The sequence below is a fragment of the Passer domesticus genome, chromosome 6 (genome assembly GCF_036417665.1).
Source record: "Passer domesticus isolate bPasDom1 chromosome 6, bPasDom1.hap1, whole genome shotgun sequence".
NCBI lineage: Eukaryota > Metazoa > Chordata > Aves > Passeriformes > Passeridae > Passer > Passer domesticus.
In genome coordinates this window covers 70,565,165-70,591,116 of record NC_087479.1, presented here as the reverse complement: position 1 = coordinate 70,591,116, position 25,952 = coordinate 70,565,165, and the positions used below count along the sequence as shown (strand labels likewise).

General features: G+C 37.4%; 1 long non-coding RNA gene across 1 annotated transcript; it reads right to left on the bottom strand.

Moving 5' to 3' along the window:
• Positions 1-3,778: 3,778 nt before the first annotated feature.
• LOC135302224 (uncharacterized) lies at positions 3,779-22,992 on the bottom strand. Its single transcript, XR_010363922.1, has 3 exons — positions 22,901-22,992; positions 13,626-13,685; positions 3,779-3,899 (listed from the first exon to the last, which is right to left on the bottom strand). It is a non-coding gene; the product is annotated as an uncharacterized LOC135302224 (long non-coding RNA).
• Positions 22,993-25,952: the final 2,960 nt, after the last annotated feature.

Sequence of the window (25,952 nt, the reverse complement as noted above, 5' to 3'; positions counted from 1 at the left end):
GGAATCCACAAAAGCTGCAACTTAAAGGTAGTGGTCCACAACCTACTGTCACTGATTTCTGAATCTGCTCGTAGCAGCTACACTGACAAAACCTGACACAGCACTGCCCAACATTTCAAGGGGACAACTCAAACCTCCCTCACTTAGTTTGTCCCTGAGGTCCCTATAAAACAGCAGCTATACTGACTAAGAAACTTGAAATTCGTGTACAGAGACCACCAAAATCACTGCCTCGCCCTGAAATCAATGTTTTCCTTTGATTTTCAAAAAAGCAAGGCTTCCAGACACAACCTTTAAATTCATATGGAAAAACCATTTAGAATTTCATTAGAGAGAATAAAGCATAAGTCCTTTAAAATTTTTATGAAGTAATCCTTAGGAATAGATAATTTAGTAGAATTCTAAAATAATTTCTGTAAAATTCCATAGAATTAGAAAGCGAGCATCTGTTCTAAATAACTTTTTAATTGCCATAGAGAACTGGAGAAGCAGAATATCTTTTCTTGTTCATTTTTACAGGCTGATAGATAATTCATGTAGCAAGATTATCAATTTCTATTAAATGTCACAGCACCTTTTCATGCAGGAGTCTGACTCTTTTCTTTCTCTGATCGTGTCTTATTTGAGGAGGGGAACATGTTCTGCAGCCAAGTCTCCATTATTTGCTTTGGACAGTCAATTTTGCAGCTGAGCCCATAAGGTTTCTCCATATAATTATAGAGCATGTCTGACTGCTTCAGTGGTGGGTGGACAATTACAGATGTCAAAACTTTTCTTCCAGATAATAACAAGACTGCAAGGATAGCAAACCTGTTATATGAACCTCCAAGTTAAATACCCAACATCATGTCAATTCTTCATCTGAAACACCCTGCTGGGCAGCACACATGGAAATTACCTTATTTGAAAGAAATAGCTGTTAGGCAGGGTAAATATTAACACTATCTGGCATGAAAATCTTGCTTTGGCTTAAGTTTTAGGTCAAGAAAGAATAAACAATGACAGAAGAAAACCTCCCAGCTGAATACATTATGCTAGTTAAAGAAAGTAAAAGGTGAAAACTCCTTCCAAGACCTTTTGTTTTTTAGATATCTTGTGAATTGCCTGAACCAGATTCCATTTCAGCCATTCACTCAAGTATTATCTCGAGTATAATTTAAAAAGCATCAACCTCACTCAAAATATAGTTTTATTTCAGATATGCACCCACCAAACTAAAGACTCCCAACACACTCAAATGCTCATGAGCTCACTTGCCTGAAGTCCTCCCCATTAACTTACAGTCAGCTCTTCCAAAATTTAATCTTTCTATTAGAGCAATAATAGTTCTGTAAACAAAACACATTTTATGATTGTTTCTGTATGTATCAAGATGTGTTTGGCACTGAGGTTTGCAAAAGAGAATTTCCTGTTTACAAGCTCATTTTCTGTCCTGAATTTCAATGCATACTTGAGCAAAACCCTTCCACACGACTCCTCATCTTATTTCAAATGAGAAATATTTTGATGAGCATTTTTGCTTTAAGTTAATCATAATTATTGTAACAGTTTGACCTTTTCTTTTCTTAAAAAAAAGAAACAAAAGAAAAAGTATTGACAAATTAACAACAAAATATGGATATTACAACATAATATATGAATCTAAACAACTTTATAGATCTGAGAAGTCCTGTTTGGTTCAATGAGACAGCTCTATCACATTGTTGGCCGTGTGTAAATGCAGCCAAAGCCTTTGTCAGGTTTTTCTCAACAGCTGTTAAGCATCAGTCTCATATGTCTGACTGTTTGTTATACTTATAATAATCCATACATTATTTTAAACAAAAAATTCATGGAATTATGCAGAGACATTAATTTACCTTATTTTCCCATTTCAAGATATCAAAAAAGTCTTTTTTTCCTTACTTTTTATTTCCCATATCCTCATGAAGAACATGTATTAGTTATGCTCACTACAGAATCATAAAAGTTCTAAGTTAATATGTGTTACACTCATGGACCTGAGTATATATACTGTGAAGGAAAGCAGCCAAAGTAACCAGGATAGAAATGAAGGTGAAATAAAGAAATACAAGGTGAGGAGTATGATTGTGCTGTCCACGTAGCACTTAAAACACTGACCTGGAGCTGTTCCTGAGAGCCGTGGCAGAACCTGGGCCCCACATGATCAACCCAGGCTGCTGCATTAGTCTGCCCAAATTACCATCCCATTTGCCTGAAACAAGTCTAACTTTGCTGTCTTCAACCTAATTATTTCTGACTTACAGTAGAATATAGGATTTATCATCAGCTTTAAAATACTTGGATGTAAACCAGCCTCAAGGCAATCACATAACCCCTGGTCCCTGGTAACCCTTTTCAGCATCACGACAGAACCCAAAAGTGCTGCATACTTCAGGTCCGAAGTCAGCAGAAATTCAGAGAAATGTTGTATTTACTTACATGGATATTTTATCACCCAAAACAGCTGCCAGGTACAGAGCCTGTTATTTTGTCAGTTACAAATTTCTAGTCTTAGAAACCTGCTTCATACTATTAATTTGCCAAAATGGTGGTAACCTCTATTTAGTATTCATATTCTAAAGTACAGAAAAGCCTCAGATGTGTTGCAGAAAACAGCCACTGAATTAATGTCTCAACCAAGTCATTTTCTATAAGAAAGAGGTTCTAGACAGGCTTTCAATAGTGCTTTTTACACAGAAAAGCAAACAATTTTTGCCTGTGTAAAATAATAAACCCAGTGGGGTGAGGCTGCATAGGGAACAGTAAAGCCAGTCACAGCACAGAAGGGCGGGACCACTCAGGTCTGTTAGGACCTGGTTGATTTCTCCTTCTTCACATCTATGGCTGAATCTAAGGTTTGCTGTCCCCCTGATTATAAAATACTCAGTCACAAGAGAGATGTCATCAATAGGTTTGAACTTGATCTACAGGATCCATAACTTAACTAAGAAATAGTTAAAAGATTTGGAAATTGCAATCTGATGAAAAACCATGTAACAACATAGCTCCAGACAGGACCAATTGCTCAATACTTAGGGAGTATAATCCCTAATAATTTAAATTAATTATTCAACAATGATGGATCTCCATTAGATCATCCACATCTCATCCCTCTGTACCCTTACGTGGGGTGTGCTGGGATTAATCTGCTGTGGGAAGCACAGTTTAAATACCATATGGAGGAAAGCAGAGCCACAGCCTGGGAATGGTAGGCAGAGCAAGCCAAATTAATATATTTTCAAATGCACACATGTTTGGCAATTAGGTTACACATGAACATTGTCAGGTGCAATTTCTTTTGCTTTGCAAATACCTTAGTAACTAGAGCAAGGCCTCGTGAGCATCTCAGCTCAGGAGGCAGAGGTGTGAGAACTGAGCTAATCCTCTGCTAACATGCTCAGAGGCACAGAGGACACAGCAAAAAGAGGAACCTTTGGCTATTGCTCTCATCACTTTAATTGCACCAACATAAATTGAGCATCTTCACCACTTCTCTGCTGACTTTTGCACAGCTACAGACCATCATTGTCTGACAACTGCCATGCTTTTTACAAAGTCAAGCAGACTAGCTTACATGAAATCAATCAGGATTTACAAAATAGAAATGAAACTGTCACTCCTCAAAGGGTTGATCTAACAGATATACTTCATTTGTAAATATATAAAGCCATGTATCTAGTCAAGAGGATAAAGCTTCTTGCAGAACATAGCTGCAACAACTGCTTTGCTTTAGGTGGTTAAGCTGTGCTTTCATGCAAGAATGTGACTGTCAGGGCACTTACCTTGTGGGAAACCCAAGTTCTTTTACATCTGCCACCGCCCATGAGAATGATCCAACTACCAGACTGCACAAACGGCATTCTTCAGCCTTTCTGTAGAATCAGTGCTGTGTTTTCCTGTAAAATATACGTCTCAGTGATACAGAAAAGGAAAATAAAAGCATGGAAGAGACCATGCTTCTAAAGTCTAGTAGTTATGTCACTTACTAAGAAAAGGAGAGTCTCGGTTCTAGTTCCAAGACTATGTCTGTAATCCCCATCATGGCATAAAACATATGAACACTACCTCAGACCTTCCATCCCTTTTCCGTCAAAGAAAACGTCAGAAACGTCAAAGTTTTCTGTTCAGTTATTTAAAATAAAAGGTATTTTTCAGAAATACTCAGTGGATATGCACCCACACAAGTCACTTTCCTCCTAAGCAAGGTGTCTAAATCTCAGAAGATTATTAGAGCTGGACACAATCTCCTGTATTTTTGTCTTGTGTAACTTTTATTAACTATCTTGAAGCATCTCCTCACTCAACACATCCCCCTTCATGGCATATTCCTCTAGGACACCAAGGCACTCAACATTTGGATTCTGGATTCAAATTTGCAACCAGGTTAAGGTTAAATGTTAAAATCAAATGTCTGCTACATTTTGCACCCTCCAGAAAATACAACCAACATGCACAATTTTAGCAGCCAGGGTCTGGAAGCAAGATTTCTATCTTCCATCTTTTTCTCCTGTCTCTTGTTCCCTGCAGCTTCCCTCTGTTTCCAGTCTGTCCTCCCAGTATTTTATGAGGTGGGCAAGCAGCAGGTGCTCATCACTGTAGCTGTGCTGATGAGCCAGGATATACTTATCACTGCTTCCATCATGAGAAGCCAGGGTTTCCTGCCTTCTGTTTGTAATTAATTGGGAGTCCACATCCTCACTGGATACTGTTTTTTTCACCACACATCCAGGAATTTAAAATTTCTAAACCATGAACTCTTGCCAAATGTAACTGGGTTCACCAGCAGATTCAGAAGGTTTTGGACAACAATATATAAATGTACATATGGACAAAGATTTTGACTTCTAGACAATTAGGCTTAATGAGGAGATGAGGCTCAGGCAGAGAAAGAGAGGAATAGGAATTAAGCAAATAGTTGGACCTTTCTAAAGATGAGATTCACCTATCATTTATACTGCAAGCCTTTTGAGCACATGCTCAAGAAACCACCAATTCAGCAGCCAGAGATGATCTGTGTGAGCAAACAGGGCTGGGGAGTGGGAACAAGGCCTGGCACATCCTCCAGGTTGCTCAGATCTCAGCAGGACCCACTTGGGGCTGAGCACTCTGCAGGACTGGGCTGTGAGGACAGGTGGAAGCTGAACAAGGAGCACTTTCCCAGGGGTACTTTGGATGCAGTCCCTCTCTTTGCTGAGGGTGATTTTGCTGTACTGATGCAAGCTAGGCTGGGCCAGTTGGCCTCAGGAGCAGAGAACAAATCCTGTAGAAGTAGCCAGAGAAACTGTGACGACATCATGTATTAATATTGCCCAGCTTATTTTTCACAAGGGGTGGATGGACAAAGAGGGGGAGTTTAGCTCTGTCCACCACTGGAGCCCTTTGGCCCTTCCCACAGGAGCAGCTCTGAGCCTGCATTTCTGCGAGGACATTCCCAGCTCCAGGAACTCAGTGTTCCCAGATCCTGAGCTGATGTGCTCACGGGAAAATGTTGAAAATATCCCTCGTAGACAATGATCTCATCTTTTTCCATAAACGCTCTTTTCTTTTCCAATCCTTCTGTGAAAAACTGAGATTCAAAAACTTGAAGACAACATTGACAGGTCCCATAAACAGCATTTGCGGCTGCCCATAGGGGTTAAGTCAGTGCTCAGTAACCTCAGTCACAAACTGGAAGACAGGAGTAGTAACAGGAATTAGTCAGAGAACCTTAGCCCTGGACTTGAACCTTTTTCTCCCCATATTTTCACTGTTGGCGAAATATGGGTACAGAAACACACATGCACACAAAAATTTCCTTAACTATCAATACACATATATAGACATCTATTAATACATTTACACAATAGTTGTACTTGTGTCTATCCCATTTCTTAAACGTATGCGGAATATAAGTACCTAATTACATATGAGTATTTCTGTAAGTTTCTTTAGACATTCACCCATATGCACATACACAATACAGATAAGATACATTAAATACTGGTTGGGGAGCACCTTATGACATACATCCTGAAATATTTTGGCAAAGGTACTCTAAAGGATGGAACTGGAAGAGTGATATGCTAGAAAAGTGCCCACAAATGCTGGCCTGATCTCATGTTTCCCTGTGCTAGCCTGTATCACACACATGTATGTACACACACAAAAACTCCCACAAAAGCCAATATGAGCTTTGATTTAGAAGCAACCCTTTATAAGCATTTCAGCTGAAACAGAGCAAGTTTTGGGTCATTTTGGTGAGTGACAGAATAACCACTCTAGCTAACAGGAAGAATTTTATTGTAATTCTTCTTTTATTTTTATAAATAAAAACTTTCCTAGACTAAAAAGTGAAACATGGAATCAGGTAATCACATTCTCCAGCCTTCTATCACACATTCAGAAATGAAAAGACTTGAAAAGAATACACCTTATTCCAAGACTTCTTTTGACAGCATCTATTTTTTAAAGCTGACCTTTTCTATAGGCTTCTATTTCCAGATAGGCTAGAAATATGCTTCCAGATACTATTTCCAATATATTTAATGTTTTAAAGAGATGAATTCTGGAGCATATTGCTTTTCTGGAAGTTTCTGTCTCTTAATTCTATCTACCCTGGTACCAGGTTAGCATTGAAAGTGCTTCTCTTTCCTTTGGTCACACACAATTTTTTCTACCCTGTAGCACACTTGCTACAAGGACACTGAAACCAATTCCCTTCCCTTCAGGTAAAAGTCTAGCTTTAAAATTTGGGTTCACTTCTCTAAGGTGTGTTCTCCTGTATTCATACACCCTGGACTCCAACTGTCATACTTACAGCAGTGTTGATATTAAAAGCCTTAACATTAACGTCACTGATAGCATTAACCATTAGTATTAAAACTCTGGCTTCATTCTTACTGAGCCCACCATGCTGCTATTTTAGGAGCAAGATTTTTAATTCTCAGTTATATACAGTTCTACTGACTAGTAGCCTAAAAGGCAATACCTTTCCAAGTGCCCTCTTATTTCATTATCATTGACTGATAACAGCAGAGAACCTTTCCTACAACATCCAGCCCAGACACTTTATCAAGAAACTCTTCATTCACTAGAGATGATTTTTGCAAGATAGATAAAGCCTCCTGTTTTCTCAAAGTCTGTGTTTACTAACTTTTGAAATATGCCCTTAGTGCTCCTTTTCAGTCCCTACAACAAGGCAATAAGCTAAAAGGTAAAATTCCTCAGGATAGTAGGAAGTTAAAAAGTATGGCACTGTGATCATGCATGTGCAATGTATGGAAAAATAAATGGTGTTATATTTCTCTTAAAAATAAATTTTAAAAGAGGACATATAACCTCACTACCATTTTGAAATAAACCTGATGATAGCTGAGTCTATAGAATTTTGTTTTCTGACAAGCAGAGCACTTTTATTTGAGACTTTCAATCAGAAATGTGTAAAGCTGGGCAGAAAGCAGCTGGGCATTTCAGAAAGGGAAGGAGAAGGCTCATAAATTAACCAGTTGGCACAATCCTAACTATAGTATCACGAACAGTGCTGTTATAATATTATTGCTGTAGGTTAATGTGATCCTTTATTCAGCCTTTTTTTCCTCCACAGTAGCCCATTTTCAAGAAGTAAAATGGTTTCATTTGAATTGCAAATCCCAACACATATATAGTTTGATTCTTTTGGAGCAGGATGAGTGACAGTGGTATATTAGAGTTAACAAACCTTGCCCACTTTTAAATACATTTCTGGTATTGAAAGCTAACAGAGCTGAAATCTGAATGGGTGAAGGGTCTGCTCTGGCATTCATTCCTTTATTGGAGCCTTGAAAGGACCGTATGGAGGGAACCTGATAGAAATTTGTGTTGCTGCTAAATAGAACTCAGTCCAAGGTAGAAAAATAAAAGCTTAGGTCTGTCGTCTTTTATAACATTTCATTCCTGGGGGCCACTGCTTTCAAAACTGAAACTAGGGGCTGTGCAGCTTCTTTGATTCAACTGGTCCCTCAGCTTAATGGACTACAGGCCTTGCAAAATTGCTGAATTGCCCAGCCTTTTGAAAGATTCTGTGCTTCTTGTACAGAAATGCATTAGCGCGTGTGGCAGCAACAGAAGATTTTTAAAAAAAAAAAAAAAAAGGAAGCTTCAAGAAAATGTGCAGTGGGAAGCAGATAATAATCTCCCTCCAACAGTCCTGCACACTTGGGAAGCTGTTTTTTAGGTCCAGTACAGAAGCTTAACCTGCACATTGCCATTAGCAACAACCAAAGGCATACCATAGACATGCAGGCATAGAGCAGCCAAACATGAATCTGACAGAGCCATGTCAGACTGAATTAATTCACTACTTTTAACATTTTTTAAAAGAAAATTCTGGATCCCAAAAGGATATACAAATATAATTTTATAGGAGGGAGAAATCAAATTCATAATAGAAGAAATAGGAGCCAGCCAAAGCTGCGCTCAGTTGCTCTATCAGAAATACCTGTCCAAGCAGGAATTAAACACAATTAGCAGAATTGTTGAGTATCATCCTCCATGTGCTTCCAAAACTTAAGGAAAAATTAGCAGTAAGACATTTCTACAAATAATACAAATATTCTTCTTGTAACCAAGCTACCTATCTGTTTAAAGCATCGAGAAGCAGAGCACTCACTCCACAGCACGGGCACAGACTCGAATGCAATGTGTCCCAACAAAGACGTTTCATGTTTTCATAGTTAATCTTCCATTCAGCCTTTGTACTTTGATGTGCTCTGAAAGCAGAAGAAATTTACTCATCCAACCACCCTTCAGGCTGCAGCAGCTGTGACACTGCAGAGCAACACAAAGGGATTGCTCTGTGGCCAGGGGATGGCAGAGACTTGCCTCCATTTGAGGCTTATAACTCATTCTGCCATTTAGAGCTCCAGTGTTCAAAAAACGACAGATTTACATTCAAAAATGGAAGTTGAGTGAGAAATAAAAAATGTATAAAAAGAATGAGTTGCATGCAGAAGCAGACATTAATTTAAATATAACTCAACATCAGCTCAGTTGAAGAGTGTCTGATCCCATGAGCACACAATCTGACACACATTTCAACAACTTTCAAAGTCTTGATCTTAAACAAAGAAATCATTGCTACCCTTTCCTATTTCTGTAAGGCTAACACCTGTAAAATTATTTGAATTTTACTCCTCCCCTTGCACATGATTTTAAATGGTGGCTGCAAATGTAGAAACTAAGATTTTTTAATGCTCTAGTACCCTGCCAAAATAAGCCAAAGACATCCCTAATAACATAAATATATTATTACCTGGGCCATCCTGCATTTATTCTACCAGTTACTGTAACAATCATTAACCTGAAGACCACAGAAGCATCAATTTTAAATGCTTCAGGAATAAATTTCCAACAAAGGATGAATAAGTGAAAGTCCACTCAGCCATGGGGTGGACTTTCTTGCTTTCTTTACTAGTGGCTTTCTAGCCTGAGCAGTGGCTTTGATTCCTTCATCAACCTTAGAACCGGACAGAAAGCCAAGAAAAATGTGCCTAGATCGCTACTGCAAATGCTGCGCAGACAATAGCTTTTTCACACACCACTTCTTTTAAACATTGTCTTCATTTCTATTTTTCACGGGTTTCCAAGAGATGAATGACAGATGTAGCCAGTAGTTTTAGCTGCCAAAACAAATGCTGGTCACTTCACTCATTGTCCAATGCCTTTGACTAAACAGATTCAGGATGTGGAGGATGCAAGGAGAAATTCCACACTAAAAAATGTATTATGGATTTTGCAATACCTGCCTTTGAAAAAAAGAAGACAGTCTGAATGTGAAAATCACTTTTAAAAAACTGGTCTTAAATCTCTGGCTTTGGCAGCACAGACTGTAGAAGTCAGAGGCAGAAAAGACCTTGCAAGAAATCTATGTTTCCTCATGAACATCATTCCTTCCAACACAGTTACCCCTAATGTAGTATGTAATTTAACATGATCTATGTCTATGAAAAAATTTGGATGATCCTCATAGAAAGATCTGTAACCAATATATTGGATCACACTTTTCCTCAGAGTCTCCCTGACCTTTCCCAGTTTCATTATTCAATTCTTTTCATAAATATCCCAAGCACAAATGCTTTTGTTTTACTAGTTACTGTTTAAGATTGAACACAAATGGAGAGAGTTAAGCCAACAAGCTTTATGGGACCACCTGTACATAGCTAGTATTTTTTAATGTATACATTTAAAAAAAAATAAATATTTCTTTTCGATCAGAGGTGATTGTGCATGGGATTGGAATTTGATGATCAAATTCAAAGACTGGGGAAAAGAGTGGAAGCAGCTGACAATAGAAAAATAACTTATTTTCTTGTATTCATTTATTTCCCTACTAGGGTCATATTTAAAAGAGAAAATACCACCTTCCAATTGATCTGGGTACTTTCCACTTGCAGTGCTCTTTGTCTTCTAAACAGGCAAAAGTTCTTTGTCAGGTAACATGACAAAAAAAGAGCTATTTTTCACATTTATCAGCCAAGGTTTTATACAATCTTATGATAATTCAGGCTGATTGAAAAATACCAATAGTGGTAGTGTAGTAACAGAACCAGGCAATATAATGGAAGAATTGTCAGTGGGATTTCCACACAGGAAGGGTTTCTAAACAACAAGCAAAACAACCAGCTCATTACTTGCATTTCTCTTATTACCTGCCAACAAAATGGCAGTGAAATCTGAAAAACTCAGGTTTTGAAGGCATGTTGTAAACATTGCTTCCACCATTCAAGCCAGAACCCTAGAAACTTTTTTCTGTGATGCTTTATAAAATTTTAAATATATATATAGAGAGAGAGAGGGAAATCAGATTGTTAACAAGACTGCTTCAAAGCAGACCTCTTATTTTGGCTCCTCTCTAATTCTCAGGCTGACAAGTGAATCTGGTGAATTAATGTTGGAGATTTGAACAATAAACACTCTGGGCCTTTTCTATTGCTTCAGTGATGCAAAGCCTAATTAGATGGTTAACTAGGCATATGGCTACTTTGCATCATTGTAGAAGCAGAAAGCATCTGATGTGCACACTGCTTCTAGAAATTTAAAAGCACTGTAATTGTTGGAACTTAACTTAATCTTCCTAGATGCCAGTAACAAATGGTTGGGGTTGTAGAAACATGGAGAACATTACAGGTTTTTCTTTATTTCTTGTAAATATCAATAGTATAAGCAGAAAACTGAATATATACGGTGATTATTTTTTATTGCACAAATAAGTCAGACTCAAGCAACAGAAATATACTGAGTGAAAACCAACTATTTTAGATCAGTACTTGGCTTAGTTAACAACTAACTATCACATTTTGAAAGCAAATTCCAGCTTTAAAAATTGGTAGTAACCATTGTAAATAATGCTGCAATCTCATCAAATATTCAAACAAAGGAACAAAGACTGAAAGCTTGAGAACAACAATTTTAGGGTTGTACAAAACTCATCTGTCCTTTGAAAAACAATGTTTGTTTTTCAATACTGAAATTTCCATAAACTAATCACCAAGAGAGTAACAAACCAGAGCAGTTCTTTCAGAACACATGGCTGATCCTTTTTATCATTTGAAGCTCTAATCTAAATGATCAGGATCTTCTCTAAAGCCTTCATTATTTAAATTTATTCATCAAATAGGTTTTTAAAAAGTTACTTGCTTTACTGGCAATTTACAATCAAATCTTAGCAAGCATTAAATATACAGAACTCAAGCTCTTCTTGAATAATGAATTTGTATGCTTTGCTTCTGTTTTTTTTTTTTCTCTGAAGAAAGATTATATTCAAAATTGCATTTCCCATTCTGATTCCCTTGACTACAAACTTGAAACCCACATTTCTTGCTAATTTGTGCAGCTACTTTTCAAAGAGCCTTATCAGTGAATGTTCCAGCACTCACATTTGTTTGCTAAGAAAGTCAGAGCAATCAAAACCAAAGTAGAATATGAAGAAGGATCCTAGAATTTGGATGCCTGTGTATCAGGAGTTCTTCTGTCACAAGGAGCATTTTTAACAATTTGCAAACAACACGTCTGCCCTGAGAGCTGGAAAGACACATTAACACATCTAACTGTTGGTTCACGGGTAAGAGCCTCATGCATTCTACATTTTCAACATGCACTCTAAAATTCCATCCAGCTTATCACCCTTACTTATTAATTTTTACTATTTTAATAAGGAAAACCAGGCTGGTGCCATTTAGCTACCTACATGAATGTTTCCAGTGGCATTTTCTATGTGCATAAGAATGTAATGAGAATAAGTGACACAGGGCTTGTTTCTGCCCAGTCAGTGTGATTACACAGCCTGAGCTATCCATGATCTCACTCACTAGACAAGGAAGAGGCTGGTTGGGAAGTCCCACGCAGTATTCCAGTGTCATAGCTGGGTACTTTGGGCAATTTGCTATATTTCACTTACCTTGGCACAAAATCACTTTTCAGAACTGATGCACATTCCAAAGCAGAGCAGAAGGTTCAGATACATACAGTGGCCCAAATTTTTTCATCCCAAATGGATTTTGTTCATCTCAGTACACATTTTTCATAAATCTGAGTTATTTTTATAAGGCAATAATGTCATTTGAAAGCTAAAATAACCTGCATTCTCTTCCTTTACCAACTTGAAACTTCCTTTACAAACTTGGAACATCCTTCAAGTACTACTGTAAAAGATATATCCAACCCAAATGTTTGGGTTGCTTGGTCTTTATATTATTAATCAAATTACTGAGGCTCTCAACTTCCCTTTATATCCTGTACTAATAAGCCCACTGCAAAAATAAACCAGATAATTACCACAGCCATCAACTTTCTACACACAGTAGCTGTCATTCTTACAGTGTTGGAGGCACTGCAGAAGTATTTGTGATCTCAGGAGGGCAAAGAAGGAAAAAAAAATGTCCAAAAGTAAAGGAGAATTTAAATTATTTATTTAAAGCATTTGGAATTAAATCAGTCAATATCAAGAGACAGCCAATGGTGGTATGCAAAATAATGGCAATGGGCTTTCTATGGTTTATCAGTTAATTCCAGGGAATTCAGCTCTCTGACAGGAGGCTATTAGCAAGTAACAGCTCAATAAGAGAAGATACCTAGAATAAATAGTTAGTGCTAAAATCTCATTAATCAAAAAGGAGTCTATAAGATCTTTTAGGCAAGGATCATGGACAAGGCATCTTGCAGATTTCAGCGTGCTTTTTGTGACATTAGAACAAGAAATTAGAACAATCATACAACAACATCCTCTGCAGACACCACAGAGTTTGCAACTCCTTTCAATGTTGCTGCACAATGTAACCACTAATGTAAAAACATTCTTTTTTCTTTTAAAATTACACAATGAATAATTGGCCTTGGCCAACTCTTGTCTTCATTACAAAGTGGCTGCTGCCACTTCCTCTCAGTGGGAAGTGATCCATGAGAGATGAAGGCTGCAATTCACATTTTTAAAATAACATCTCTCCTCTTTAATGTGAAGTGATCCTCAATCATTTCATGCAGATGAAAGAGGAAGTTGAAAATTATCCCAGTTTTTTATTCACTCTTCTATAATTAGTGTTTACCTATCCCCAGCTGACATGTCTTACATATAAAATTCAGAACAGTCTGACAGGAATGAACAAGCTTACCTTAAAAGAGAGTTGTACATAAGAGAAATGGTGCTAGCTTCCTCCCAGGAAAAGTAGAATCTGCAACATGGAATAAGGAAAATTTTATTTCAGTGGAAATGAAAATAAATAAATTTTATGTGGGAAAAGAGAGGATTTGTTCCTAAATTTAAAGAGTGTGGATTGAACAGCAGAAGGCCACCCTGCACAGAAAGAAAATAAAAACTTCAAGAACGTAGGTGTTTAGTTAGAAATACCTAGTTCTAAATATCTTAGAAAGAAAATCCTGCCAGCCTGAAACAGGATTTGGATTCAGGAAAAGGGCATTCTAAGCAGCAGTGTCATATGCAGACAGAGAACTTCTCCAGAAGTTCATCCCTGCAGCAGAAAAGAGCAGGAAAAGTTTAAGATGAGATCAAAACCGAGAGCCGCAAGAGCAATTCACCAAGGAACAGCACAGCCAAACCTTCCCAGGAGCCATGAGAAGGAATTCACGCCATGTCACAGCAGCACAGCCTGCTCTGTGCTCTGTCAGCTCTCACTCCCAGGACAGAGAGGCTGTGCCCACCCACTCAGGACCATCTCCACAGCTGGTAGCCCAGCTGTGACCAGTGCCTTCCGCCTGACATAAGGGGTGACATCCAGGATTCACTCAGGCTGGGCAAGTGAGCACAGTCCAGCCACAATACTCTTTGGAGTTGAAGGCAACTTCACAAATATGAACTGAACAGACATAATGGCCACAGAGCTGAAAAAACTATGAATTAAAAGGCCAACGTTTTCCATTTCCACATTTTTAAAATGAAATATTAATTTATATCCAATACTTCCTTCAAATGTGTGGCCAAGAACACATTTTATGTAAGAAACTCTCCAAGCCAAAACAATCATCTTAAAACAACCATTTATTTCATTTCAAACCATGTATCTTTTTTCTCTTTCCTGGAGAAAAAAAAAAAAGAAATAATTTTCCCTATTTTTTTTCATCTACGCATAAAATCGGGGGAAGCAAAAAAATATCGTTACATTGTTTAAAACCTCCTAATAAAAGGCATACGCTGTCTCCTTGGAGACATGCACTAGCCCTTTGAATTTCCAACTGGACCACTTGGTCCTGGAAAGCCTTTCTGCAATAATGGACTCAATGTATTTAAATACTGAAGCAAGGGAAGAGCAAAACTGAAAGTGGGCAATACACACAGAAGTGGGATCCAGATTTCCTCCTGAAGTATCCATTGAATTTCAACCTCACTTTTCTCCATTGCAGCTCATCCAAGACCTGCAGAGAACTAACTTTTGACAGGTGGTGTCAGAAGGCAAAATCTGTTTAGGACACTGGAAAAATTATGAAAAATGTGCTCTGACATTGAAACACCTCTAACTGCAGGGTATTACTGTGTGCCAAAAATTACAACACAAAGCTTTAAAAAACCAAGTCATGAAAAAATGCTGTTTGCCAGTGCTATCTAACTCTATTTCTTATTTAACATGTTAGAGCACATTAAAAATAAAAAACTCTTTGAAGCCATGCATGAATCTTACAGGTTCATATATACCTAATATGTGTACACATATATAATCATCCATATCCTTACTCAGAAAACATTCTTTATATTTTTCCCATTTTTAGCAAATTTAAGTTTTCCTAGATTTATGCATGTGGCACTATCATGCTCTCCTCAGATTCTTGAGTGGACTGAACTGCTCAAAAACCTCCTAGAAAAATATTTGCAAGGATTGGGAAATAACCTCAGGAAGTTGGACTGACACTCTTGGAATGCAAAGATCAAGAGTTTCTTCGCACTATTTTTATTATAAACAAAGAACCCACTACAATTGCAGTGGCATCACTGGGGGAGGTAGAGGGAGGAGATGAGGAACAGTAGGAAAGCTGGAAAAATAATACAGATAATCATTTTAAAGCCTTGAGTATACTCCTCCTGTACTCTTCACATCATTATGGCAATGAAAATACCCCAGGCTTTTTCACCAAGAGCTTCATTTCTGTCTGAATGAAGTAATAGCATTACAAATTTTGGAGGCTCTTTAAAAGATCTTTATGTGAAGTCAGATAGGAATTACTAAACAGTTCCCTGTTTAAAAAAAAAAAAAAAAAGAAACAAAGACAAGGGTCAAACACCAAAATACAAAGAAAAACAAAAGTAAGAGGAAGAAATAAAATTAGCTCAGTTTTCTGACCATGTAAATCATCAGGAATTGTTTCATCTTAAACACTAAATGGCCCAGCCATTGCTAGCATGTAGAGATAAGACATTTCCACCTCCACATGACAGCTCATACAAACTGTTTCTTGTTTGTTTCCCTATCAGGAGTTCACAGCAGTCACCAAGATGACTTCACTTGATTTGATTCCTTCCCTGCTCTCTGTGGTTCCTTTACCAAGCCCTGTACAAGGCTGTTCACGTCCCTTGGGAAGACCCAAAGTCAGGATTTGCACTGACAAAAGGTGCAGCAGATAACGCTGAGTGGAACCCTGGCTGCCACAACACTGCTCCTTTCGCCAGCCCCCTCACCAGGGCACTTTCCCAGGCAAAGGGCTGGGACAATTCTCCGTGCTGCTCTCATCTCACTGCTCTTCCCACCTCTCTCAATCTACCAAAGACAAAACAGGGACAGTTGTGAGGTTGGTATCTGTGGTTGTTAAATCCCATGTTTCCTAGTTCAGCCTTTCCATTGCAAATAAAAGTCAGAGTGCCTGAAAGTACATCTGGTTAAAACCAAAATACATTTCCAGCATTTATATGAAACTCTTTTTCTTTTAGAGACATGAAATGATGCCACAGGTTTTAGCTTTTATATTTTTCAGATTCTGTACTGGTTTAGTGTGTAGTTCTGAGCTTCATATGAGAGGATAGTGAGCTCTCTTCACAGAGCAGGGAGAAAAAACAATTACTTCTCTAGCTGGGGACCAAGGACAAATGATCCAGACGTCAGGCATAAAAAACAGCAGACTGAAGAGAGAAAAACAAGAAGGATGGGACTTCATAAGCTAAAGCTATAACTGGACAATTAACTCCAATACACTAATGGACCAGAACTTATAAAAGTGAGAGGCCCCATGACCAGTTATCAATTTTTTGACCATTTTGGGTTCACCTGGGGTGTGGCCCTGGCTGGGCTCTTGTGCTGCTCAAGGTGGATCCATTGAGGCCTCCTAATAAATCCCTACTTTATTCTTCAGCTCTGTCTGGTCTCTGTTCTAGGTCATCCTTCACAAGGCATGCAGAAAGCATTTATGAGTGCTGGTGATGAGACTCTGCTTTTGCTGGTATTCTCTTACTGCTCAAAAAAAAAGCTAAAGAGAATCCCATTATATTTCACAAGAAATGCATAAAAACAGCTTCTTCCACAATATAATTATTTAAAAAATCTCAGTTCGAGATAATGCTCTCTGCTAGCTGACAAGTCAAATTTTCATGTTAGCTTCTGCAAATGACTTTTGGTGAGTTATTTCCAGGCTACTGTCCAACCACACACTTACTTGTACAGGTAAAATGTAATTGATACATGAATGAGCTACCCATATCTGCTCTAAAACTTGATGTAGCAGAAAAAATCTTAAAAAATAAAACGAAGAAAAACAAAATTTGTCAGAGTTCCTGAAAAAATGCTTTTTTCTATTATGGAGAGTACCATCAACACCACTGAAGAATGACAGCAGAATTTATTCTGGCACATGTCCACAGCTTTCAAAACTAAGCAAATATTAGGCACAGTTAGGAAAAAAATAGTTTGATACCACTAAAAAAAAATATAGAATTTACTCTGATAATAAGATAAAGCAGATATTCTGTAACATAACCAAATCAAAACAACCAGCCGTGCTTGAAAATTTACAAATATTTTACTAGCTACAAAACCTGTTGCTTACTGTACCCAAAACACAATGGAAATTGGGGGGGGTGGTATTTATTCCAATGCAACTTTTTTTGTTGACGTTACAGAACAGACTAATTTTTCCAGTTAATTATTACAGGAAGTAAAATATTATAGCAGGCATAGATTTTTTTTTTTTTAAGTATTCCCCACATCATAGTAACAACACATTCTTTTTGTTTAATATTACAACTTGTAGCTGTTCTGAGATACGAGTCTCCTGAGTGAGTGTTAAAACACTTCAGTATTACTCCCTTAACTTCATCTGTAAAATGTGAAACAACCTGGAATTGTAACACTGAACACTAAGCAACCTTCCAGAAAATTCCAGCCTTTAACCCCTGTGTCAGTTAGAGCTCTGTACTCGTATCACACACTGGAATAAATAATACATGCCATACTTGTGAAAAAAAAAAAATGAAGGACCTGCAACTACAACCAATAAAATATTCTTTCACATTTTTTATATGTGATCAAAGAACAGGAGCTTCTAGAACATCATCCAACAATAAATGACAGAAATAGATATCTGAGCTTGGTGTGATTCATTTGCACATGTGACCTGGGAAAGAAATCAAATAAGTATTCTGGAAGGAAATCAAACACAGAGTCAGTCTGAAAAATTTTAAAATAAGAGCTGGAAACAATAAATGATACTTAATCTAGCGTACAGCAAGTAAATACAGTAGTAGAGAACCCAGAACCATTTTCTCAAAGGCAGATGTGCAGCTAGAGGCCTCAGTATTGAAAATGGACTGCAGCTGAGACAATTGACATCTCTATACATGATACAGATGTTATACACAATCAGCTATGGCCACGTCCCAGATGGTCACTTGTGACATCTGACTGTTGACCTAAAAAGCCATGGAACAAAAGTTGTAGGAACTGTTGGGCTTTTTTCTAAGGCCTTCATCACTCTTTTTTGTTCCTGGATGCTTTAGTAGTGAAAAAAACATTGTTACAGAGAATCAGCCAAAACAATTGACTCAATCAAGAGCTGCTGCACAAAGACCAACCTACAAATGCAAACACATCAGCAGGGAGATACTGAAACATTTGGTTCACCCCTTTACTCACTCCCATCTCATCCAAGTTCAACAGCAAAGGAAAAACGATTATTGCATAATTTCAGAAATTATAGAACGTCTCTTAATCAAGAATCCAAAAGCAGTTTTGGGGAATACAGTGCTAAGAAGTAGGTCTCAGGAGATTTCTCCTAGCTGTAGCCTAGGAAAGAAACTAGAAATATGCCTGAAGTAGACTGTGGGATTAAACATCATCACACTATTTCACTATTTCAAATTATTTCACTCATTTTTATTTGTCTTTGTCTGCAGAATTTAGCACAGATCTCCATTTTTCCTCCCTTTCCTCCAGTCTCCAATATTTTGATCTGCTGCAGACATTTCTTACTACCACATAATAAGATTGATTCATTTTATACTTGACATTTTCTTCCATCCTTGGATGTCGCTGTATATTCTTAAAGGAAAAACTGCATTGTACTCTAAATTATGGCAATCCAGAACTTAGTATGGGGCTTGCCTGAGAACTGCATCTTTGTAAATTCAGGCAGCAACAGCATAAGTTCTGTTCAAAATAGCTCTCCTCTGGCTGAACAGTAATGAGCACTGAATTCTAAGACTTTCTATCTAACTGACTGTGTTTGGTACTCCTGAAAAGAAAAGTAACTGTATTTTGTTTTAAAACTAGAAGGGAACAATACAATTAAAGAAATTAATTAAAGCAAGTGCAATAGAAAATATTACACATGCAGAGGAAAAAATGAAAGCATGATGAAAATTACCAAAAATAAAAAAGGAGGGGGTTGTCAAACCAAACACATATTCTACTGGTTTCCTTTCTAGAAAAGAAGACTCAGGGGTAATAGTTAAATTATAGATATTCAGGGTATTTCATAGGGCTGCAACCTGATGTCAGACCTGTTCTTTAAGCACCAGGGTCTGCCTCACCATGTAACCCCACTGTGCACTGTTCTGTAGATCACATCTTTGTGAACTGCTTCTAGGTAGTCTCCAGTGGCTGTATTCCATTACAAGCCGGGTTTTGATCCTCTTTTTCCCATTCAGTGTCGCTGTGAGAACAAAAAACTTTCTTCCCTCAGGTGAGATGTCTCCAGGAGACTTGGAGAAACCTCTGGAGGTTTTTTCTGGAGGCCATCAGCCATGGCCTTGCAGTTCTTCCAGGTATAGTGCCTTATGCTGCATGATTGTCACATGATTTTGGCTCTTTGCAGAAAGTGTGCTATCACTGTTAGAATATGGCACTACAAGGTCCAAATTCTACTTTTATTTCTAGAAGTAATTTTTAATAACTCCTCAGGGAAAGTGAGGGCCATTTAAAATATATTATCTCTCATATCATCTATATGTAGATGCATGAAGCCAGAGCTTTTTTAGCAAACAGAACACATTTAGACACTGAAATAAGGTCAAATTTCCAGAAATTATCTGCAGCTGGAAGCTCTCACCACCCTCAACACAGTTAGCTCTTGGAAACCCGGCAATGCATATAGACAACTAAACAAGAGCTGGGCTGTTCAGAAAATCTGGTCCCAGTTGTGAATGCTGACATCTCCTGAAGATCCTCTCACTGGTTCTAAAACTCTGACTTACCTACAGCTCCCACTGACTGGGAATCCCTGCCATTGAAAACCCACAGTTGCCTGCGTGCAGATTGCTGTGGTTCCAAATATCAAAATTCACTTTTGCAGCCACATATGATTTAATTTGTGTTTTTCAAGGACCTGGTGCTGAAAGGCAGAAATTACAAGGATATATTAAAACTTATCAATGACACCCTCTAAAAATGAGCTAAATTTTCAGGGCTCCAGAAGTATCCATTTAAGTCAAACAGTTTTATAAGTGAAAATTCCACTATATTCTAGGAAAATGAGGGAAGAGGAGAGCTTTCTGCTGGGAAGTTTCAGCTGGGTATTATTATGACTCCTTTTATACACACCGTAAGTATTTCATGACTTTGAACCATCTATTTTTCCAATTAAGATGTCAATGAAAAAAAATAAGCAATGGATCACACAGGGCTGGTCTTAAAAAGTCAACATCAACCTTAATTCTGTGATGACAATTTATAGATTATTTTCCAAAATACTTTATTTTCCACCCTCACAGAATTAACATTTCCTTCAATTGTCACTGCAACATACATGTTCTGTTAGTACAAAACAAGGATTTTTCTCAACACTTAAATATCATGAGGTTGCCCTCAATTTACCTTGTGCTAAAGTAATCCCAAAAGTGAGAAGGATGTTTCCCATCCATGCTCCTACTTCCATACTCAGCCCTCCAGTGACTTCTGTGATAGTTTTGGGTACTGGATTTTGAAAGCATAGTAGTTGATACTACTTGAAGTACATCACTTTCATTTTTAAATGTAATAAAAAGTAAGAGCCCTACAGTTTCCCATCAGAATGCACTACTTCAATCTCCTCCTTTTTGCAACCAAAACTATGGGGTTGTTTCCTCAGGAGAGGAAAAAAATAGAACTTAAAATGCAACAATAAAAAGCTAACACAATAATGATTCTTAACCTTTTTTTCATTAAAGCAATGCAAAAGTTTGAACAATAGCTGATGATATTGCCTCTAGAAGAAGCTCCTTGCAGAATACCAGTAACACCAGCTGTAAATTGAACTGCATAATTTCTAATGCATTAGGATATATGGATTATACAGACATTAGAATATTTTCTCACAATATCTTTGAAGAAGAAAGAATTAAAAGGAAAAAAGTAAAAGCAAATTTAAGTGAGCCTCCAACAACTATCAATATTTCAAACTACAATTTAAGTACCCTGTTGTTAATTTTAGTATGCACCTCAAAAAAAAAAAAAAAAGGTATTTTAAAAATTGTCTTAATACTTATTAATATATTCACATCCTGGACTATAAACACCCATTCTATGTAACTGAGTAATTGGTTTTTTGTGTATAGATGTTAAATTTAAGCCCGAGTAATCAACTGTGATTTCATCCACCATACACAGACTTTTTCCTTCATGATGGGAGGTGGTTTTTCTTGGGGACAGTGCTAGAGTTTTGGGGTTTTTTTGGAGGGAGAGGGATTGCTGATTTCAGGGATACTAAAAGAAAAGTGTATTTTGTAAGGATATCAGCATATTAACTCAATCTCTCATCGCAAAATGAATATCCCTGTGACTGATGAAGACACAAACTCCATGGATTTCAGAACACCAAGGGACCATGATGGCAAATATTTTGGAGAGCAGCAGAGAAGGCACAAGCTGAAGAGAAGGGTGCCTCCCTGTGGCAAACAGATACAAGAGAGGCCAGGCAAATTACTGGGGCTTAGTTCCAGTTTCTTTTTTCCATATTTTTTCCATATGGACTCAAGTAGCCATAGCATCAAATGTTCCTGGGAGCACACTCTCCTCTTTATGCTGTGGCAGAAAATTGCCAGGGCAAAATCACACCAAAACCACACACACAAATAGAGGAAAAAATAAACCTACAAAACATCCACACAGGCAAAAAGCCTCACAATTTTTCCTAATTTTGAGAGTTTAAAGTTTAAAGCTTATGCTGTATTTTGGTTTTTAATTAAAACAAATTGAATTACACAAGCTTCTATTTTGGCATCATCCGAATATAGATAGAGGCACATTTTTACAAATTCAGAAAAACAAATATTTTTTTTTGCTGAGCACCAGTTAACATCTAATCTTCCTTGATGCTCCCTTTCCATTCTCTGCTTGTAATTCTTCCAAATCAGTTCCTTCCTTCCTGCAGAGTCCTACTCTTGTAAGGATTCCATAGTGCCTTTACTACAAGTTCCTTTTTCCTTATTTTTCCACATTTCCTGAAGCATGTCACTTTCAAAACTAACTCTAAAGTTATCACAGCAATAGTTGGCTTTATGTCATTATTGAGGTCAAACCTGATCTAGCCAGTCAGACCTCTAGAAAAAAACCTGTATTTTTATCTGAAGGAAGACTGCATCAGCAACAGTCAAGGTAATGATATTACCCAGATAGCATCATCCCATACAGGTTGTTGAAGCCCTTTCAGATGTTTCATCTTATTTCAAAACAAATATTTTTGAGACAAGTTATTATAATTTTCTTCTTTTTTTTTTTTTTTTAAGATCTCATTCTCTTTATATTTCTTTTCCTTTCTTCACTGGTAGAGTGGAAAAATGACAGAAAGAAATTGAGGAACTAAAATCAGAAACCAGCTACACTATGCCAATCTCTTGCTATCATTCTCCACTTGTTTATCCTGCACATTCCTTTAGTTCTATCAGATACTATTAAAGATTCAGTACATTATTCTAAACTGTATTTGATACAGAAAATCACATATTGAAATTCAAACAAAGAGCAAATAAATACTTTACCCTTATAAATTCAGGATATGTATATAAAACACCTCCGAAAGGACTTGTGCATGTATGATGACACCAGTTCTTCACTTTGGATAAACAGCCATCTGTAAGATCAAGACAAAAGAAAAAACAGCCATATCTTAGGAAGGATAAAATTATCCTTTATCAATCGAAGTGAAAAATTTGGATTTAAGAGATGTAAGATCACTGCCTGGTTGCAGAGAACTTTTCCGGCAGTAGCTTTTTCTGCATATTACCCTAAGAGGAAACAAGATTGAATGTTAAACAAATGATTCACTACAATAATAAAATAAACTTTCAATATTTAATGAAAGCAATAAATAATAGATTGTAATTGTCAACCTAATACAATTTTAAAGGCAGAATAATTCTTATCCAAACACACTCAACTGAGCTAACAGGCTAAGTCAGGGGTTTTGGTTTTAAAATACACCAAAAAATCTTCAGCTATTTTTTCCTCTGTTCTAGAGCCTGCTGTAGGCAGATGAAACCTATCATGGTTATCATTGTATCCTGAACTAGTTTATTTGAAAATAATTTTGAAGTCAAGGTCTTGTGATACTTTATGACCTCCTTTACTCTTCCTCTGAAATATTCTTGGATGAACTTAAAAGAGGGCTGCACATATGGTCTACCGGATTAAACAAGGAGGTAGGAAGGTCAGATTATTACCAGAATAATTTATATTTCCTTTTGCATTGGCTGTGTACAACATGAGCTGTAAGCAAATGAGACTCCCCAAAATTTATAGTCAGCTACACTTTGGATTAAAAATCAGACCGGGACAAAAGAGATTTTGCAATAACCAGAGAACAGAAATTGTGACCAAAAACTGGAGGTGAGAGGATGGCAATTAGAAATATTTTACCATGCACCTGGAATGCAGCATATACTTCACCTATTGTACTCATTTAATCTAGTATTTCAGATTTTGAAATTTGTTATCACTTTACCAGGGAAGAGAGATCTTTTTTCTTTAGCCTGTCTCTTCACAGCAGTGAAGACAACCACTCAGTGGTCATTATACTGTACTCCTGCAACTGAAGGCAACACTCCACTGAAAGAAGCTGCACTGTTCATTTGATGACAGCCTAATTCCTCTTTAAGAAGTTTCTTGCTAAAATTTACTGGAAAGACCCTGTTACCTGGGATGGTCTGCGATATAGCCACAAAACAGAATCACTTTAAAAGGTGCATGTTCTGCAGTGATCCTAGCAATGCTGATCTTTCAGAAACAATCCGTGTAAGAATAAGGACAACTTTTCACAAAACAAAATACACACTCCCCGGGGGGGAAAATAGTGAGGAACTTTCTGTTCTGCATTCTCCAATCATCTCTAAGAAATAAGGATTAATAACTAGCTGCCTGTAGGCAAGTTGTTACAGAATTACCTACTAAAGGGCTTCTTCCCCTTCACCTTGTTCCCAGCTTCTGTGTTTCGAAGAATATTTAAAAGGTCATCCAAAGTAATCACCATGATAAATGCAAAGAAATTCAACTGCAATTGGTTCAGTAAAGGGTTTTCTTTCCTTAGTGGAAAGAAAACTTCAGGAAGTGCTTTTGTCAATCCCAGTAAGACTTTGACAGTAACATGTAACCTCAGTCCTTGACCCGGCAAGTCTGAGCTGCATTTAATTGGTCTGTCTGCAAAGCTATGAAAAATTTCTCTTTGTGTACTGTAAAATAAAATGTATATATTTCATACAGCTGGGAAACAATATCTACTATTCAGAGCTGCTGGCAGCACAACAGAGCACTTTCCTTGTTAAACTCTCTGAAACCATCCCCTTTTTCCAGCCCTGCTTTTAGGTGCACTGAAGAAGCCAAAAATATAAAAGTCAACAAGTGGAAAGCATAATCATTGGAAAACTCAAAGGATATAAATCATTCTTAGGAGAAACACAACATTTGGTGAAAATCATGAGAACCTTGCAGATTTGTTGGGTTGGTTTGTGGAGCTGGGGAAGGACTTATCAGGAAAAAAAAAACAAAACGCTGAACAGCCACATTGAAACCAAATCCTCATCTCTGTCCTGTCCATCTCTTTTTTATTTTTACTCTACTTACTGGTCTTCCTCAGCATCAAGCTACTCCCCATAAATCCACAAGTAGCAGCCATGTGGACTTTTATGAGATAAATCTCAGGATAACTGGGAACCCACGGGGTTTTTTTTAAAAACTAAGCTTTTCAATACCCGATCAAATAAACATTCAAAGAGGAAGAATTTAAGGAGGAAGAGACAGAAGCTTTCTAATCTCTAATTCTCATGTCTGTCAGTGTGAGTTACCATGGCAGTTTGAACACACATTGAGCTTGTGGCCATTTTTATGGCTGGAAACAGGATGGGCTGAGGTGTATCAACGTTACAGAATGAGTCAGCCAGCAAATCCATGCCAGGAGATTCCCTCCTGGAGTAGCTACAGCAGTCATAAAGATGTAAACAAAGGTAGCAACAGGACTTATTTCACTGCTGAGGTGCAGCTACCCAAGGAGTTTTGCTGGCAACAAGATCTTAGTAATGGGAGGGAGGACTTCCCAGTTTCCACTTAATAGACCCAAAACTAATAAAATTTATAGCACAGACTGAGCCTGAGCTGCATAAAAACATAGTCACTGAAAGTTTGCAAAGCACTGGTTAAAAGGAGAAAAATGGTTATGTAAAGGATGTCAATATTGATAAGAAATGTAGATTTCCATTGATCCCACACTGATCCAGCAGTAAAATGTCTATTATAAACATCACCACCTCACAGGACTGAACACAGTACACAACTTCAACTTCTTCTAAGCCTTCATTTGCAATCAAATTACAATCAAACAGGTAAATTAGGTGTGTCCTGTACAGCAAACACATGTGGAAGTGATGCACATTATGTATAAATTAGATCTATTTTTATTCTTCCAATTACCTTCAGATGCAGCAATAACTAACCACAGAAAAGGTATTCCTGCATGTGAGCAATGTCAAGATGCAAGACCATTTGGAATCTTTAAAGCAGCTCACAATTTTAAAGTCACTGGCAGTAGAAAGGCAGAAAAAA